The sequence below is a fragment of the Crocuta crocuta genome, unplaced genomic scaffold, assembly GCF_008692635.1.
Source record: "Crocuta crocuta isolate KB4526 unplaced genomic scaffold, BGI_CrCroc_1.0 scaffold292, whole genome shotgun sequence".
Classification (NCBI taxonomy): domain Eukaryota; kingdom Metazoa; phylum Chordata; class Mammalia; order Carnivora; family Hyaenidae; genus Crocuta; species Crocuta crocuta.
Window position 1 is genome coordinate 767,178 of NW_027528370.1, and position 20,893 is coordinate 788,070.

Below are 20,893 nucleotides of genomic sequence, written 5' to 3' on the forward strand. Positions count from 1 at the left end.
CACTCATTTAGTATTTACTGAATGAATACAATGAGATATACAAAAGGCTAATGGGGGGAAAATGTTGTTCAGGTTAATAAATGCCAAAGATAACCAAAAGAATTACAAATAAATGACCAAAATAGAAGATGAAATGAACTCTATGGTTTAGCTGGTTAATGTCAGGTGCTAATGATGTCATTGGAACAGAGTGAAATGATACACAAATAACCAAAAGTTAATCTACTATTTTGCCACAAAATATGACCATAATTCTAGTTGCCACAAAATATGACCATAATTCTATATGACTCTCTCAGAAATGTGTGCCTTGGGCCATTATGCTTTCAGGGGAGAAAGACTGACTAATTGTGCCATTCTTCATTGCTGTTAGAAAAACAACTCAGTTTTTCCTCACTGATGGAAGGTTGGGAGCATCATGTTAATGTACAGCCTTTTATTCATATATTTGAAAAATAAGCAAAAAATCAAAAGTCGATTAGAAATGCCCTAACATGTTAATAGCTACTAGTTTACAGGGCTTTAAATCATTAGACACAATCAGAAGTCAAGTGGAATGCTAACAGCCATTAATTGGCAAGGCTTTAAATTATTAGATTTGCTCACTAGTAAGACTCACTGTAATGACAGTTGGACTCATCATTATATCATCCATTTTTCTTTAGCTACTATGATCTGTGTGATCTCTTTTAATTCTCATTTTATTGGCTTTAGGGTTTGGCCTATCTCCCGGTAAAACAATATGAAGATAGATTGCCGATTTATAGGTACTGAAGGTAGAGTACAAAAATCATTACAGTACAAGGCATTTAATATTTTATAATTTACATAATAATGATGACTCTTTTTCCTAGTAGACTTTTTTATGAGTACAAGAGGGGACTTGCATGTCTTATTTTCTTCATTGCTACTTTTAATATTCCATCTACTCTCTTTCATTTTGATTTCTAGTATCCTGTGAAAAGTCAGGCAAGTTTGGGGATATAGTCTAGAGTCAGCCATGAATTATTACAGTTTTATTTCTTCATTAATATTTACTTAATCATTTCTACTCAGAAAAATTTAATTCATTCTGCAACAATTGAAGTGTGCTATATGTGTGCTGTTATAAGATTAATTTGCATAGAATAAGTTATATATTTCTCTTTCTTGTAGCATAAACTTAAGGAAGTCACAATTTTAACCCTTCTGACTTTATAAGTTATTTTTTTTTCAACCTGTGTCCCATACCTTACGTTAACTCATTTTCACTCTTCTTGTTCTGCTTAGCCAGGTGTATTTCTGGCTAATGTATTAGCCAGGCACAATGTCTTTTTCTTAAAAAATATTTATTTTTCAGAGAGAGAAAGAGAGCGAGAGAGCACGCACATGCGGATATACGGGAGGGGGACGGGCAGAGAGAGAAGGGGACAGAGGATCTAAAGTGGGCTCTGTGAAGACAGCAGGAAGCCCAATGCAGGGGTCCTACTCACAAACCCTGAGATGATAACCTGAGCCAAAATTGGACACTCAACTGAGTCGCCTAGGTGCCCCCTCCCCTCCACCTTTTAGAGTACATTACAATTTCTTTTAAATGTTTATTTATTTTGGAGAGACAGAGAGACACAGAGGCAGCAGGGGAGGGGCAAAGAGAAAGGGAGACACAGAATCTGAAGCAGGCTCCAGGCTCTGAGCTGTCAGCAGAGAGCCTGACATGGGGCTCCAACCAACGAACTACGAGATCATGACCTGAGCCGAAGTCAGATGCTTAACTGACTGAGCCACCCAGGCGCCCCCCACTTTTTTTAAAATTTTTTAACATTTATTGTAGAGTACATTTTAATCCTCTGTGGAGCTACTAAGACTTACCTTAGATCCAACCTCCAAGATTTCCTTAGATTTCAGCCTTTACTTCACTCTTCCCAGCTTTGCCAGGTAAACTCTGGCCCCTGTTTGCTCCCAATTGCTTATCATTGTCTTGCATCCAAATAATTACATTATGTTCTAGCCACTACGGCTTTTCCCCCTTGTCTTCTACAGACCAATCTCATCGTTGCCTCAGGGCCTTGGCATTGTCTCTTCATTTTGTATGAAAATTTCAAATCTTCTCACAGATTACTTCTCAATATTTGGGTTTTAGTTCAATTGTCTCCTTCCTAGAGGAAACTTAATTGATCACACAGAGTCTCACAGTGACTTCATTTTTTGTTACAGCTTTAATCACCATGGGAAACTTTTAATTAATTGTTTACAAGTTTATTTTCTGACCCTACCACTATATTAAAAGCCCAATGAGGGCATGATCTTTATCTCTCGTTATTTTATACTCAGAACCTAAAACAGTGCCTGGTACAGAACAGACACTAAATAACCTTCTGTTAAATGGACAAATGAATTAATTTTAACCAGTTGTATCAGGAAATAGAATGCTGGACTAGACAAATACAGACTTAAGTAAAATATTTCTTACCATGCATTCAAGGGCTCTAGGACTTTGCTACGCAGTGTATTCAGTGGGTAGGCAGCATAAGCACCAGCTGGCCTTTGCCAGGGATGCAGTCTTTCACACCTCATCCACTGAATCATGATTTGCATTTTACAAAGATCGCCAGTGATGTGCATGTACATAAAATCTGAGAAGCACTGCTCTAGGATTTTTCTCCCTTTCTTCTCTTGTGTTTTGAATAGGACCAGATCGCCTTTTGAAAGGGGCAGCTACAAGTTCATTTGGATTTCATACCTAACATCAATCATTTCTCTGTGGGACTTCTTTCTATACTTCTTTTTATATAAGGTATATTTGGAGGAAAACATTAAGTGAAACATGGCTGATTGCCCATCTCGTGTCAAGCATTGTACTATGAATTTTACATACATCATCTCAGCTAATTGTCATAATGAGTTTTTTTTTTTTTGAGGTATAATTGACATATAACATTTACATTAGTTTCAGGTGTGCAACATAATGCTTCAATATTTGCATATATTGTGAAATAATTACCACAGTAAGTCTAATTAACATCTGTTCCCACATATAGTTATAATTTTTTTCAAGAGATAAAGTCTTCTAAAATCTACCTTCTTAGCAACTTTCAAATATGTATTACTGAATTACTATAGTCACCATGTTGTACATTACATCCCCATGTCTCATTTATTACATAAATGGGTTTGTACCTTTCACAACAACCTTCTTTTTTTTAATGTTTATTTTATTTTATTTTATTGAGAGAGAGAGAGAGATGGAATCCCAGGCTGTCCACACAGAGCCCAACCCCACACACTGTGAGATCATGACCTGAGCTGAAACTAGAAGTCAGATGCCTAACCGACTAAGCCACCCAAGCGCACCCATAACAACCTTCTGATATAGATATTAACATCTAAGTTTTACTTTAAAGGAAAAATATTTGAAGCTCAGCAAGTTTAAGCTTACTATTTCAAAGAGCAGAAGTTTAAAGAAGCAGAGATCTAAACTCAATTCTAGCCAATTTCCAATCTACATTTTTTTTAAATAGAGAGTGTATATATACATGTGAATGGGGGAAGGGTGGGGAGAGAAAGAGAGAGAGAGAGAGAGAGAGAGAGAGAAGAATCCTAAGCAGGCTCCATTCACAGCACAGAGCCCAACATGGGGCTCGATCCCACGACTCAAGGATCATGACCTGAATCAAAATCAAGAGTCAGATGCTCAAGGGACTAAGCCACTGAGGCATCCTTCCAGTCCACTTTTTTTTAATGTTTTTTAAAAAATTTATTTCTGAGAGAGAGAAAGAGAGAGAGAGAGCGTGAGCAGGGGAGGGTCAGAGAGAGAGGGAGATACAGAATCTGTAACAGTCTCCAGGCTCTGAGCTAGCTGTCAGCACAGAGCCCAATTCGGAGCTCAAACCCACGAATGGCGAGATCATGACCTAAGCCAAAGCCAGATGCTTAACCGACTGAGCCACCCAGGTGCCCCTCCAATCCACTTTTTTAACTGGCATGGTAGTAGGGAGAAGTCAGGATGCCAAGAGAGTTACTAACGGGTGAGTCTTTGTCTACAAAGAAGTCAAGAAACTGGCACTCTAAATTGTTTTTAAGGGCACAATTAAGCATGGGGATGGCAAAATAATGTGTCAAATTCAAAGCATATGCATGTTGACATGTCTAAAGTTCTCTATTTTGGTTTACAACATTGAAAAAATGCAGTGGGTCTGCGAAAATATGAAATTATTTAGATCTCTGACTTTGCTTTTGACAGATGTTTTAATCAACTCAACTAATTGACCACTAACTGGAACTCTTAGGAAGTGTGCTTTCTTTTTGAATGTTTATTTTAGAGACAGAGAGAGACAGAGACAGACAGAGAGAGAGAGAGAGAGAGAGAGAGAAACTGACTCTCAGAATGAAATTGGGAGAGACAGAGAGAGAAAGGGAGACACAGAATCTGTAGCAGGTCCAGGCTCTGAGCTGTCAGTACAGAGCCCGATGTACGGCTCGAACCCATAAACTGTGAGATCATGACCTGAGCCAAAGTCGGATGCTTAACCGACTGAGCCACCCAGGCACCCATGAAGTATGCTCTTTTAAGCTCAATCCCCAGGAGCACTCAAGGCACAAGTCATCAGGGAAACATTAGGGAGGAAAGAAAAGCTGGGTTTATGGCTATCACAGGTAATTTCATAATTTGTCTTTCCAGTCACTTTCTATGAGTGTAACTTCTATCTTACTATTCATACAAAAAGTGGGCCTGGAAACCAAGTCTCTATTTATTAGTGCTGCAGAAATTAATTTCATCCCTCCTCTTCTTATTAAAACCTGTTTTTGATTGATAAACACTATTTTAATTAGATAAGAACTGTTTTGCATGACATTATTTCAGAGAATGTATGTACATATCCAAATAATAGGTTACTGTAAATTTTTTCCATATAGAGGAATAAAAATTTTACTGCTGAGTGTTTTGGAAATTCCATTTTTCTATATCTACTATGCTACTTTTATCACATTTTCAACTACCATACGTCCCCATTATAGAACCTTTTGAGATTTTGATTATCTGAGTGTGCATCCAAAGAAATCTGGGCAGACAAATCTAATTATCATAACGGTGAATGATGTGGTTCTACAGTTCATGTAGGTGACACCAATGCAACCTGGTTTTCCTTCTTTAGTCTTTCTAAAGACAATTTCTTAGCTAAGTAGTCAACTTGAAGTCGTTTAGAATCCTTACACTTGTCTTTGTGTATTAAATATACTATATATATATATATATTTTTTTTTTTTGGCATGCATTTACACACACAAAAGTTTCAAAGGACTGGTTTATATTTATGTGACTTCTATTTTCCACCCATGAAGCTCTAGGCACCTTAACTAAACCTACAAAAATGCATATTTTACATGAAATATATAACACAGAAAGAAATGAATGACTACATATTACAACTTCTGTCTTATTTTGAAGCCTTAACTAAGCTTACCTAAAGCATATCTGGCTTAAACTTATAAAAACCTAAATAAAAGGCTGAGAAATAAAATGAGTATACTTGGGTTTAGTTATATTTATGAACTCAAAACAAGACTTCAATGTTTAAGTGGGTGCCTTCCTATCTCTTCATAAATACAGTTTTAAGAATATATTTTTAATAATTCATCATTTAATCAATTTAAACATGTATTTTGACATTTTTAAAGTAACCTCCAAATTTTTCCTTTGTTTGGGCTATTTCATGAAATTCACCAAACTCATGAACTCTTCTCCTTTCATTTTACTGTGTTCCTATTATCAGGATAAGAGAATTTAACATCTGTTTGAAGTAATTACACTAAAAATTCACAACAATTTCCATAAAAATAAAACAAAATGAGAAGAGCGATCAAAGGATACACTTCTTTTTCTTGGTAAAAGTATATACTGAATGTTTATTGGATTCACTGTTCTAGAGCTTAAATGTAACATAAAAGATAAATCTTAGTTTATGAAGGTTTTTATAGTTTCAAGGTTTTTATAGCTTAGGAGATGAGCAAAGAACACAACATTCATACAGTAAAAATATAATTAATTGTATTTTAATGTAAAGCATATACATGTTCAGCGCTATTCCCTAAATGTTCCTTGCATTATTCTAATTTCTTTTTAATCATAGAAATGTTCAGATCGTGATCGTTGATTTCGGCAGCCATGGTAGTACTATGTACAATATACATCCAGAAGATACTGAAGAATCAAAACTCATGAAGGTAATGGAATTGAGAGAGGCGTAAACAGAAGGGAGACATGAAAGTAGAGAGAAACTAGATACAGAGTCAAGATTTTTAAAAAGCATGTTGTTTGGAAAGCCTCTACTACTATATTTTTGGGACAGATTTTCCTTGCCAGACTTACACAAACACTATAGCAATCCTGAGAAATATTACTGAGTTGTTGATGTCTTTCGTATTCTTCAGAAATTGTCTTAAAAATTCATATTGACTTTTGATAGTGGCAGTCATTATTTGTATATTTACTTATTTATTGATAACCAATACAAATTCACAAAAGAATTGAGATAGGAAAAGAATAAAGTCTTGTTTTTGCCTGGATCTTTTCAGAAAACATTTTCATATAACAATCTTAGCTGAACTTTATAACAACTGTAGGATATATAAGTCTGGAATCACTCTCAGCTTATTGAAGTAAAAGACCTGTGAATGGAGTCTTATAACTCTTTCTTTGTTCCTCTTGTTGAAGAGAAGCTTCATATCTCTTCATCTTACATGGGAAGTTTCCAAATAATATTTAACCCCTGCAATCCTTCATTTATCACATCCAGGTAGTGAATCTGATTTATTCAATGTGCTAATCATCTCCTGACCCCATGTTTTCTTCTAGGCAGTTGTACACTTATCTCCAATCTCCTGCTGTCTACCATTCACCCTATAGCCCATCACCCATCCTGACCCTCAAAATATGTTTCTAAAATGCAAACATAAGTCTACCTATTAGCTGAGGGCCAAATTCCTTAGTTGGACATAGGAAATCCTCATCTCCTGTCACTGCCTCACGTTTTCCCTACATTCTATCCATACAAAGCTATTTGCTTCTCTATGAACTGAAATGCTGCTTTCTCACTCCTTTGCCATTTAGTGTACACCGTTCTTCATGTCTGGTTGCCCTACCCTCTTGCTAAGTCACTTTTTAGGACTGGGCTATCTTGCTCTGCGGACCTTCTCTGACTTTCTCAAGTTCCCCAGATGGACTTGTGCTCTACATGCTCTGTTCCCACAACACTGTAAACATATCACTTTAAAGACATTTGACAATTGTTTACTCACTCACCTTTACCTCTCACTAGCCTAAGAGAACCCTCTGGCCAGGGATTTTGTCTTATTCAATATTTTTATATCTGAATTCTTTGGTTAAGTTACTATCAAAACTAAAGACTTTTGCAGTAAACGTTTGCTGGATTAGGGGAAAAATGGTTTAGAAATCCCAGGACATGCCTTGCTCTTTTGAAAAGGCCACTTGTGTGTATAGATTTTCAACTTTTAGTCTATTAGATCCTGATCAAGACGACCTTAACATTACCCTTAGCTTGCCTGAACTTGACAGGTTCTTTCCTGTCTCTAGGCCCCTGATCTTCCTTAAGACATTTATTAAACAAAACAAAACAAAACGCCTTGCAATTTTAAATTCTTTTTCTGCCCCTTTGAAATTCATGTAAATTTCTTCTAGCCTCTTCTCAGTCTTACAAGCCAGGAAATGTGGAAATGTCTTTCTTTAGGATTTGGGAACCTTCTCTTTGACATGGGAACATCAAAGGAGGTAGTGCCCTGTTACCTCAGTCTTAGTAGGATAGTAGGTCTCCAACTTCTTCAATGGGTAGCGGTTAGCAAACATACATGGCCTATCACTGAGAAAAATATTTCCAAACTCAGGAGTAACTCAATGTACTCAGCAAACACATCCTATTCATCAATTTCTTCCCTGCTGTCCTCAATTGCTTTCTCACTAATTCATACAATACTTAAAAACATTCCTGCCTTTGTTTCTGTGGAGTTGATTTCAGTTTCTATTGTAATAGTCTAAAATAAAGTCTTCTTTACTTGTATAACTTTGGTGCAGTTTTTGAAACTAATTCACATCACTAATTCACATTACCATAAATTTAATCTTCTCTTTTTGTCTCAAAAAAATCTATGCAGTTACCTACTAACTTTTAAATACCTTTAAGCAATCTAGAATCTTTGTACTATAATTATTTTTAGCATTTCCCTGCTCTTTCATCATCTTCTTCAAAACCTTTCCATTCCCAATAAATGTATCTTTTATTTTCTCACTATGTTTTCTTCCCTTTTATCATTTTGTGTTACTTAAAGTCTCTATCTGTGTTTTCATTCCTTTGTGGTCCTGCAAAATGAATCAGGTGACCCTCAAGTACAAAAAGCTGCCTTCCTTTCCCTGTCAGTATCCACTTTCCAAATCCATGCCCTGATATGGTCATTAACATAATCTTTAATTTCATTTTTGAGATGAAGCCCATTCTAACAAAGTATAGTAAATAACATGATTTGTTATAAACAAATGATGAAAATACTGGGCTAAATCCAATCACATCTCTGCATTTTTATGCTTCATTGAATTTAAGGTACTCCTAGTTTAAACCATACATGTAGGCAAACAACTATCACTATATCCATGATTTACTTTCCTAATAATGCAGGTGGAGGATCTCACTTGGGATTGGGCAGAAAAAAAGAAAAAAATCTTCATGTTTATACTTCATGAAATCTGACATCAGGCACATGACTTAACATCAACTATCGTGACACATTTTTTAAGCATGTTCTTTCTGTGTGTTATATATTAAGCATATAACTTAAAGCACATATATTTTGCAATAAAAATGTGAGACATGTTTAATTTCATTTAACTGAAACTAATACTTCATTTTTATGCCTTTCCTGTTATCTATTTGTGAAAGTCCTAGACTATTCAGCCTTGTGTATTTTCAGACTAAAAAGTGAACTGAGACTCATGTTTTTAAAAGCAGTATGGAAACTCCAGAAAATTCAAATAATAACCTTATCTCTGGCATTATTTTAACTTATACAAAGTTTTATTTGTTCTTATTTCTCCCAGAATTGTTTATTTCATATTTTCATTCTAGAGATTCTAGAGTACTTCTTTCTTGTGGCTTCATTATTCTTAATTATTTATGTGTTTGAAAATATCGACAATGTTAATTTCACCTCCTCCAAATTTACCTTTTTAGTCACTAGAAGTCAAACTTCCCTAGTTCAAATTCTAGCTTCACCACTTATTAACTACATACCCTGGAGCAAATTATTTAATTTTTTTCTAAAGTTCAGTTTTGTAATCTACTGAATAAAAGCTAATAATAATAGTATTTATTTTATGGTACTGATGAGGGACCATAAGGAAAGCTGAAAGCAAAGGACAAACTAGCACAAGCCACCCCTACCAGGTGGGATATGTTGTGATATTCCTCAAGCACTCATGGTTGGCCAAGAACAAAAAACAAAAAACCAAAAAAAAAAAAAACCAAAAAAAAAAAAGGGGGGGCACCTGGGTATCTCAGTCAGTTAAGTGTCCAACTTCAGCTCCATTTGTGATCTCACAGTATGTGAGTTCAAGCCCTGCATCAGGCTCTGAGAGTCTGCTTTGGATTCTGTGTCTCCCCCTCTCTCTGCCCCTTACCTTATTCTCTCTCTCTCTAAAATAAATAAAACACTAAAAATTTTCAAAAAAAGGACAAAGGAAAGGAAAGAAAACACATCATTAACTGATAGAGATCACAGTCATAGAGGACTTGGGTCTCCATTGGTTTACAAATGTCTGAGTAAATTACAAGAAAAGGGCAATTTTATCAATAGCCTAATCTCCAGAAACCTATAGACTCAGTTTCCTGGAGTCCTTAGTACCACACTCTTCTCCATAGTGATGTGGGGAACAAAGGCAGAAGGAAATGACAGAGAAAATTAAAATTTCTTATAATCTGCAGTCGAATGACAAATAATTGAGGCAGGCAGAGAAAAGGAACTCCCTACTATCTTAATGTTAATGCTTTCCTAGAAGGAAAAACAACCTTAGCTTGACAAGTGCTAGGCCTCCAGGATCCTGTGAGTCTTCTTTAGCATATGAAAATCCCTTTGGAAACTTTCCCTAGACTTTACCTTCTCCAACTCCATAGTATATAACTAGTCAATCCTCAAGGTCCTGGGGCAGCTCTTCTGCCCACAGGTCCTGTACCCATACTTTAGTAATTTCACCTTTTCACACCAAAGATGTTCTCAAGAATTCTTTCTTGATCATCAGCTCTGAACCACCAACCCCCCGACCCCCTAAACTCATCAGTACTGCTACACATATTAAATGATTTTTTAAAAATTAAGTGCCTAGCTCAGTGTCTGGTACATAATTGAAAAATGTTCTCTATTGTAACAACACTATGCCCACTTTCTTCACCTCCTTTCAGTGGTGGAACTGACCATTCCTCCCACACCATGATAAGAATGGAGGTGCTCCACTATGTTTCAGCAAACTTGAATTAATGTGCTTTATCATTTTCTCCTAATTCTGCTTATAAGCAGACTTATTTACCATAACTTATAAGGTATAAGTAAGAAAAATTCTACTGGTCTGATTGCATAAGCTTGATCATTCAGTAGTTTTACATTTTTCTTTTGTTAAAGTGCTAAGATTGTGAGGAAATATAGAAAACTCAGGAAAAGCCAATTTGTGTAATTACAAGTATTAACTGTTATATGTTATAGTCTCAAAATTATTTAGAGTTGAGTTAGAGAGGACTTTGGGCCTTCAATACAATTTTTAATTAAAAGTTATACTACAGAATATTGAGCTCACAGTGGTAAGAAGAAGCACCAAGACATGAGGCATCCCATAATGCTCCTTTAGTGCCGTTTCTCTTGATGGATTAAATCATTTACATTGAGTTTTTTTAAAGTTTTATTTTTTACTTGTTTTGAGAGAGAGAGAGCATGAGCAGGGGAGACAGAGAAAGAGAAAGAGAGAGAGAGAGAGAGAGAGAGAGAGATCTTAAGCAGGGTCCACACTGTAAGCACAGAGCCCAGTACAGGGCTTGAACTCAGGAACTGTGAGATCATGACCTGAGCTGAAGTCAGACACCTAGCCGACTGAGCTACCCAGGCGCCCCTACAGTGACTTAAACACTGTAAGCAAAATAGCTGCACACTATTTTCAGTCTTCAAGCCTTCAGCATCTTCTAGACAAGAAGAAAAAAAAGAGCTGCTTCCAGAAGTGTTATGTAGTTATACTGAACTACATTACAAAATGAGTTATATAGTAGGGTCATTCTGAAGAGTAGTTATCAATACAATCAACAAAATAGTCTCATTTATTATAATATATTGGTTTAATTAATTTAACTTTAAGAGCTTATGTAAATAGATAGTACAAGTATTGCAACAGAATTCCATTTGCTCTGTGATGAGGTACAACTCCTATTTTGATCTCTCCAGCCTCACCCTCCATCACACCGGTGCATTTTGAAGGTTCTATCCCAGTCAGTTCCTCACGGAAGCTTGCAGGGCTCTCTTTGGATGGGGGCCCTTGGAATGGCTTCCCCTCCCCGCCCCACCTTTTTTTTATTCCCCAGGTCTTGGTTTCAGGTCTTTCCCTAAGGGAGTCTCACGTTTCCAATCTATCCTGCAAATTATCAACCAAATAGTCTGCCAACCAAACTGCTGTGATTACATTATACCCTCAACTGACTGCCTTTGGTTCTCTATATCAAGCATACATTTGTGTCTGTTGTGTTTTAAGACATTCCACCAACTGCCCTCACTTGACCTATCTTGTCTAACAAGTCCATTTGCCATGTTCTAGGTAAAGTTGCAATCAGACTAGGCCCAGGAGACCCTACTGCCTAGAAATGGATGATTCTGCACATATATCAACATTTTAGGCTTAGGTTAAAAACCAATCTCAACTTGAAAATGTTCTTGTTTAAAGCAATTTTTGCCACCTCTTTCCACACTCCTATATGTTGGGATCTTTTATATAATCACATAAATAAAAAGCATAGTTATCCCACAGATAGTCATTCAAAGAGCAAGTCTACAGTGTAACAGCAAAATTACGAATAAGTAAAACCAGGTAAAGAGACATATATTTAGACTTTGGAATCTTGCCAGGATTAATAAGACCAAATGATTTGCAGATATTATGTTTATCCCATAAAAATATGCACCAATAATCACAGTGTAAAATTTTGGTTACCAATAGAGACTGATTTATGAGATGATTAGGCATGGCACAGTTTATAAAAAGACACATTTTGAAGACAGTGAAATTTGAACAGAGTTTTGAGGGAATGAAAGATGAACTGGAAATAAAGAAGAGAGGCAGTAAAAAAGGTAGGAGTTTGGACTACGTGGGAAGGCTCTGAAGCAGAAATGAGTTCAAAGAATTAATCATCATCATTAAAGTTTTCCGAAATCTTCCACTCTGTCCTGTGATGACCTCATGGAGAAACACTGTAAGTTTGGACCTTAAACAAACACTAGGTTGAGAGCTATAGGAGATTAAGTCACAATTTGCCCCTTTTATCTTCATAGTGATAGTGGAATGTCTGGTAGCAAATTACAAGAAAATGATCTCTGGAAAAATGAAGTTTCAAGATGGGGAAAGTGTTATATTATTTATTGGTCTGAAAGCTATTTGCTTTCATACTGAAAACCACAAACATGTTAGGACCTCCCAGCTCATTTCATCAACAGTTAACATTTATAGAAAGTTGCTCAGGGCCATCTTGGAGTTAACAGCAATTGTAAGACTTTGTAATAAAAGTGTATGCACCTGATAGAGAAGGAGCATCATCAGTTCAATACCTGAGATAGAAAGTCCCTGTTAAAATAAAACAAACAAACAAACAAACAAAAGCAAACCATGACTAATAAATATCTGCAAAAAGAAAATCTGAGAGTTCCATTGAAGGGTTCATATTGTTCTGATAAAAAAGGAGATGGTTAGTCTTAGATGGGTCAAAATGAAACCCAAGAAGAAGCAGTTAACAGATGTCAAAATTAAAGGACAGTGAGAATAGGGACTGGAAAAAGATAAAAAATTTACTCTAGCTCCAAATGTGGCAGAGGTTCTTCTAAATACATCTGTCTTTAGGTCCTACCAGAGAACTACTCAACAGGATCTACCAAGCAAGGTCTTAGAAATTTTCATTTAAAATAGATCCTTAGGTGGGTGGGGGACAGTTCAAGATGCAACATAAGAGGATCCTGAATGGACTCCCTTCCACAGATACACTGTATCTACAGCTACATAGAAAAAAACTCCCTCTGAAAGTGACTTGAAAACTAGTTGACACATACTTCATATAGGCAAGGAAAGGGCCATATCAAGGCAGGCAAGAAAGTTTGAGTCTCATCAGACATTCTACCTCTAGCACAGCAACCCACAATCAGGAGGGATTTCACAAATCTGAAACTTTTTCATGAGGATCAAAGAGTTCGTATTACCTATCAGTTACCCCAATTCTTAACTCCTATACCTCTATAACAGATACCTCAACCCTTAAGATAGTCCCCCCAAACAACAGGCTTTGAAAACCAAGAGGGCTTGTGTCTATGAGCCCTGGGCAGGTTGCTGTGAATGGCAAGACTGCTCTTGAAGGGCTTGTAAGCAAGCTCACTCTCCCCAGGGCCCAGTGCAGAATGAGCAGTTTGTAAAGCACTCAGCCTATATGCGAAGAAGATTTACTTACTAATCTTCAAGCATCTACTGGAGGGGTAGGGGCCTGGTGAGATTCTCTTCAGAGACAGAGGTTTTGGCAACACCATTTCTGCACTCTCCCTGTGCCCCACTAAAGCTGGCAGGCGATATCTTGTACTCTTCCTCTGCCTTGACAAAGCTGGCCAGCTATATGCTGTCTACAGGAGACCCAATCAGATGTAAGGATGCATACAGACTAAAAGTAAAGGAAGGAAAAAGATGTCCCATACAAATAGAAGCCAAAAGAAAGCTGGGGTAGCTATACTTACACCAGAAAAAATACACTTTAAAACAAAGATTGTACGAGAAACAAAGAAGGGCATTACATAATGATAAAGTTGTCAACCCAAGAAGATATAAAATTTACAAATATTTATATAACGCACATAGGAGCACCTAATATATAAAATAAATATTCACAGACGTAAACGAAGAGATAGACAAGAATACGATAATAGTAAGGGAACTTAAGACCCCACTTACATCAGTGGATAAATTATCCACACCAAAAATCAATAAAGAAACACTGGCCTTAAATGACACATTAGACCAGATGGACTTAATATATACAGAACATTCCATCCCAAACCAGCAGAATATACATTCTTGTCATGTGCACATAGAACATTCTTAAGGATAGATGACATGTTAGGCCAAAGAATAAGTCTTAGTAATTTTTTTTAAAAGGAGACAGAAGTTTACTGAATACACTGCAAGGGAACAGCAGACAGGACAGCAAAGAAGAGACTGTCTGCTATGAGGCAGTGGTGAGGGGCCAGTTACAGGGTGGAGTATGTAGGTATAGGAACATATGGAATTTTCCTTGAGTCTTAATAAGTTTAAAAAGATTAGTATCATATCAGGGATCTTTCCTGACTACAATGGTATGAAATTAGAAATCAACTACAAGAAAAAACCTGGAAAAATCACAAGTAGATGGAGGTTAAACAACATGCTACTGAACAGCCAATGGGTCAATGAAGAAATCAAATGAGAAATCAAAAACTATCATGAGACAATGAAAGTGAAAAACAATACACCAAAATGTATGGCCTGCAGCAAAAGCAGTTCTAACAATGAAGTTCACAGCATTTAAGTTTATACCCAAGAAAGAAGAAAAATCTCCAACAGTCCAACTTTATACCTCAAGCAACTATAAAAAGAACAAATGAGGCACAAAGTAGAAGGAAGGAAATAACAAAGAACAGAGAGGAAATAAATGAAGTAGAGACTAAAAAAAATTACTGAAACTAAGAGCTGGTTCTTTGAAAAGAATAAAATTCATAAATCTTTAGCTAGAATGACCAAGAAAAAAAACAGATCAAATAAAATAAGAAATGAAAGAGGTGTTACAACTGACATCACAGAAATATGAAGAATCATAAGAGACTATTATGAATCCCTATATGTCAACAACAACATGGATAAGTTTGTAAACATATACAACCTTCTACGACTGACCATAAAGAAATGGAAAATACTAATAGACCAATTACTAGTAAGGAGATTGAATGAGAAATCTAGAAACACCCTATAAGCAAATGTCTAGGACCAGGTAATTCATAGTGAGTTCTACCAAACATTTAAAAGATTAATACTAATTTTTTCAAAGTTTTCCAAAAACTGCAGAGGTGGGAATGCCTTCAAACTCATTTTATGAGGCCAGCATTACTAATGAAAATTCCAGAAAGGACACCACACACAACAAAGAAAATTACAGGCCAATATCTCCAATAAGCATAGATGCAAAAATCCCCAACAAACCATATTCAACAATACATTAAAAAGATCATACACCATGATCATGTGGAATTTGTTCTGGAATGAAAAGATGGTTCAATATCTGTAAATCAATCAACATGATATATACCACGTTAACAAAATGAAGGAGAAAAAAATGCATTAGTAGATGCATGAAAAGCATTTGACAAAACCAAAATTCATTTACGATAAAAACTCTCAACAAAGTGTGTATAAAGGAAACAAACATCAGCATAATAAAGGCCATATATGACAAGCCCACAGCTAACATCATACTCAATAGTGAAAAGCTAAAAGTCTTTGCTCTAAGATCAGAAACCAGAAAGGATGTCACTCTTGCCACTTTTATTCAACACAGTATTGGAAACCCTTGCCAGACCAATAGGGAAATAAAAATAAATAAAAGCCATCAAAATTGGAAAGGAATAAGTAAAGCTGTCAGTATTCATGGGTTACAGTTACATGATTTTATATATGGAAAACCCTAAAAATTCCACCCAAAATTTGTTAGAGTTACTACTACATAAGTTCAGTAAAGTTGCAGAATACAGAATCAATACACAAAAATCTGTTGCATTTCTACACAACAGCATAAACTGTCAGAAAGAGAAATTAAGAAAATCCCATTTACAATTACATTAAAAAGAATATACTGTCTAGGAATAAGTTTAACCAAGGAGGTGAAAAACTTGTACTGAAAAAGACTGTGATGGAAGAAATTGAAGTAGACACATATAAATGAAAGATGTTCCATGCTAATGGATTGGAAGAATCAATATTGTTAAAATGTGCATATAGGCCAAAACAATCTACAGATTTAATGCAATCCCTATCAAAACTCCAATGGCATTTCTCACAGAAACAGAACTAACAAATCCTAAAATGTGTATGTAACCACAAAAGACCCTGAATAAGCCAAAGCAATCTTGAGAAAGAATAAAATTGGAGGTCTGACGCTCCATGATTGCCAACTGTGTTCAAAGCTATAGTAATCATAATAGTAGGTATTGGCATGAAAACAGACATATAGATCAATGGAATAGAATAGAGACCCCATAAATAACTCACACATATATGGTCAATTAATTTACCAAAAAAATGGGGAAGGATAGTTTTTTCACTAAATCTTGTTGGGAAACCTGAATAGCCACATACAAAAAAAATTATAGCCCATACACAGCTTAACTCCAAGTGAATTAAAGACTTCAGTGTAAAAACTGAAACCATAAAACTCATAGAAGAAAAAAAAGGTGGTAAGCTTTTTGATATTGTTCTTGACAGTAATTTTTTTTTTGGATCAGACTTCATTTTCCAAAGAAGACATACACATGGCCAAAAGACACATGAAAAGATACTCAACATCACTCATTGTCAAGGAAATGCAAGTAAAAACCACAATAAGATTATCACTGTGCATGAGTTAGAATGGCTAGAATATAAAAGACAAGAAAGAATAAGTGTTGATGATGAGGAGGAGAAAAAGGAACCCTCATGAACTGTTGGGGTGAATGTAAATTGGTTTAGCCATTGTGAAAAAGAGTATGGATATTCCTTTAAAAAATTAAAAATAGAGCCAGTATATGATGCAGCAATTCCACTACTGATGCATATACTCCCCCAAGGGTTAAAATACTAATTCAAAAAGACATATGCATCATCATGTTCACTGCAGGATTATATACAATAATCAACATAAGGAAACAACCTAAGTGACCAATGATGGACGGTTGGATACAGAAGATATATACAAAACAACATATTATTACTCAACCACAACATCGAGTGGGATCTTGTCATATGCAACAATGTAAGTGGAACTTGAAGACATTATACTAAATGAAATAAGTCAGACAAAGGCAAATACCATATGATTTCTCTTATATGTGGAATCTAAAAACAAAACAAATAAGTAAATCAAAATAAAACAAAACCGAAGTCAAAAATACAGAGAATAGCCTGGTGGTTACCAAGGGGTATGGGGTGGGTGAAATGGGTGAAGGAGGTTAAAAGGTATAAATTCCTAGTTATAAAATAAGTAAGTCATGGGAATGCAATGACAGCATGTGATGGACAGTTAATAATACATTATTGTATATTAGAACACTGCTAAAAGAATGAATCTTAAAAGTTCTCATCACAAGAAAAAGAAATTTTGTAACTATGTATATGGTGGATGTATCTAGACTTACTGTGGTGACTGCTTCACAGTGTATACAAATATTGTACCATCATGTTGTATAAATGAAACTAATACAATGTGATATGTCAATTATTTCTTCAGTTACAAAAAATTCTAAACCCCTCTATCACATCACATAAAACCATCTCTCTCTTTCTCTCTTTGGTGAGAACATTTAAGATCTACTCTATTAGCAATGTTCACATATACAGCACAGTAATGCTGTTTATAATCACAATGTTGTGTGTTAGGTCCCCAGAACATATCCAGCTCCTAACTGGAAGTTTGTATTTTTTGTCCAATATCTCCCCATTTCCTCCACCCCCAGTTTCTGGTAACCACCACTCTGTTCTCTGTTTCTACAAGTTTCAGCTTCCACATATAAGTAAGATCATATAGTAGTTGTCTTTCTGTTTAATTTCACTTAACATAATGCTAACACTATGGTGAATCATATTGCAATATGGAAGTGCATCAAATAAATACCTTGTATATGTTTTTTTTAAAAAAATTAATGTTTTATTTATTTCTGAGAGAGAGACAGCATGAGCAGGGGAGGGCCAGAGAGAGAAGGAGATACAGAATCTGAAACAGGCTCTAGGCTCTGAGCTAGCGGTCAGCAGAGAGCCCGATGTGGGGTCAAACCCACAAACTGTGAGATCATGACCTGAGCCGAAGTCGGATGCTTAACCGACTGAGCCATTCAGGTGCCTCACCTTGTACATCTTAAAGTTAAGCAATGTCATATGTCAATTATACATCAACATAGGTGGAGGTAAAAAAAAATAAAGATTCCTGAATGATTCTGATACATCAGTGTGTCGAAGGTATGTGATCTACTTATTCCTGATTAAACTCCAATAAGTTTGAATATAAGTATAACGGAATCAAATTCTCATCATCTTATTTGTGACTGGAATTTATATGTACATATTTAATTAAAAATAAATAATGGTGACCCATTGTACCATCTTAATTTATCTCAAATAACTCTTTTTGTTGTTTATCTCAAGTCCTGCGTCAAAGCAATGATTTAGATACTTTAAGGAGATATAAGTAAATCAGAGTGGGATCATTTTTACTTCATAGTCATCTATGAAGGAAGTAATGAAGTTTTATAGTAGAGGTTTCCTAACAGGGCCATTTGGGGGTAATATCTTCTGGTTTATGTTACAAGTATTTTTTTTTTTAATGTTTTTTATTTATTTCTAGGAGAGAGAGAGAGAGAGACAGCATGCCCAGGGGAGGGTCAGAGAGAGAGGGAGTCACAGACTGAAACAGCCTCCAGGCTCTGAGCTGGCAGTTAGCACAGAGCCTGACGTGGGGCTCGAACCCACGAACCGCGAGATCATGACCTAAGCGAAAGTCGGACGCTTAACCGACTAAGCCACCCAGGCGCCCCAGTTACAAGTATTTTTAATCATGAATCAATAAAATACAATTGCTGCTCACACACACACATACACACCCTTAAGTCAATACACACATAATATAATTTGATCCGAAATCTAGAAGAAAACATTCATGGGATCTACATTCATGGGGATTTTGCTCTTACAGGAGTAAATATTTTCTAAAATTGAAAAGTAAGTAGATTAGGCTAAGGATACTTTACACTTTTCTCATGTAACTGTGGCGGTGCTATTCAGCTGGCCAGCACACTGATTTTTAAAGACAAAGCAATTGATCAAGGCATCTGCCCAGACGGGTGGGTCAATGTGAGTGCCTCATGCTTGTGAACATTTTGTTAAATATTATGAATAAAATCCCTGGGTGCAATCAACACCTGATTTAGAAGTCCTGTCCTCTTAATTCTCAGTGTTCTCATCATAATTCAGAAGAAGATAAAGTAAAACAAACAAAAAACCTAACACAACTGAGTCTTGAACCTCCAATCTGATTCTACTTACAAGATAAGATGAGATGAACTAACATATTTCTTTGATGTTCCTTTTTTTTTGCTTTATTTATTATTATTATTATTTTTTTTTGAGAAAGGATGGGGAGGGGGTAGGGAGAAGGGTGAGGCGGGGAGAGAGAGAGATGCAGAGAGAGAGAGAGAGAGAGAGAGAGAGAGAGAGAGAGAGAGAGAGAGAGAATCCCAAGTGGGCTGTCAGCTGGACCTCACACCATGACATCATGACCTGAACTGAAATCAAGAGTTGGAGGTTTAACTGACTCAGCCACCCAGGTATCCTTTTGATGCTTTACTGTTTAAAAATCTATGATAGTTTCGTGCTGATTATTACATAAAAAGAAAGGAAACACTTTTAAATACCAACTATGTACCAAGCAAATGATCATCATAGCAAGTCAAGAGGTGAATATTTTTTTAAATCACATCTTGCACATTTGAAAGAGAGAATCAAGGGATGCCTGGGTGGCTCAGTAAGTTAAGCATCTGGCTTCGGCTCAGGTCATGATCTCAGGGTTCGTGAGTTCAAGCCCTGCATGGGGCTCTGGGCTGACAGCTCAGAGCCTGGGTCTGCAGCCTACTTCGGATTCTGTCTCTCTCTGTCTCTCTCTCTCTCTCTGTCCTCCCCTTGCTCACTCTATGTCTCTCAAAAATAAATACATGTTAAAAAAAAAAAAAAAGAAATAGAGAATCAAATAGCTTTTTCCTCCTTGCCCCAAGTCATCTGCTACTTTATGCAGACACAGTATTTCAAGTGCATATTCCTAGACTCCAAAGCTCATATTCTCTCCATCATAACATGATACATTTCAGACACAAGTATCTGGCAGGTACTTGATTAAAACATGGTATAATAAGTGAGTTTAGATTTTTACCTATATCTATGTACTACAACACTTTCCAAAGCACACGTTTGTTTCCTTTGAGAACATAATCTACTCTTAAAATGTACCAATTGTATGTAGTATATTATAATCTGGAAGTCATCAATAGTATAAATTTGAGAAATTTATACAGTGCAGATAAAACTTCCCATACTGGATATTCAATTTCTTTGGGGGATTACTCTTCCATGCAGTATAATTGTTTCTGGCATTTCAGCAACCTATTTATGAGCAACTTGACCTTTGATACATTTTTCTTTTCAAGCTTGTAGCTTGATAAATCGCCAGAAACATAACATTCAGGTGGAGAGTTGAAAAAAGCAAAACAAAACAACCATATAACTCTGGAAAAATAACTCTGGCTTATAAAACAATGCTTCTTCTGAAAGAAATTATGTTTGTTTGGTTTTTTTTTTTTTTTTTTT

At 36.0% G+C, this 20,893-nt stretch overlaps 1 protein-coding gene across 1 annotated transcript in view; it reads right to left on the reverse strand.

Annotated features, from left to right (window-relative positions):
* THSD7A (thrombospondin type 1 domain containing 7A) overlaps positions 1–20,893 on the reverse strand; it is a 417,169-nt gene that overhangs the window by 96,209 nt on the left and 300,067 nt on the right. The gene's annotated exons all lie outside the window — the stretch shown is intronic.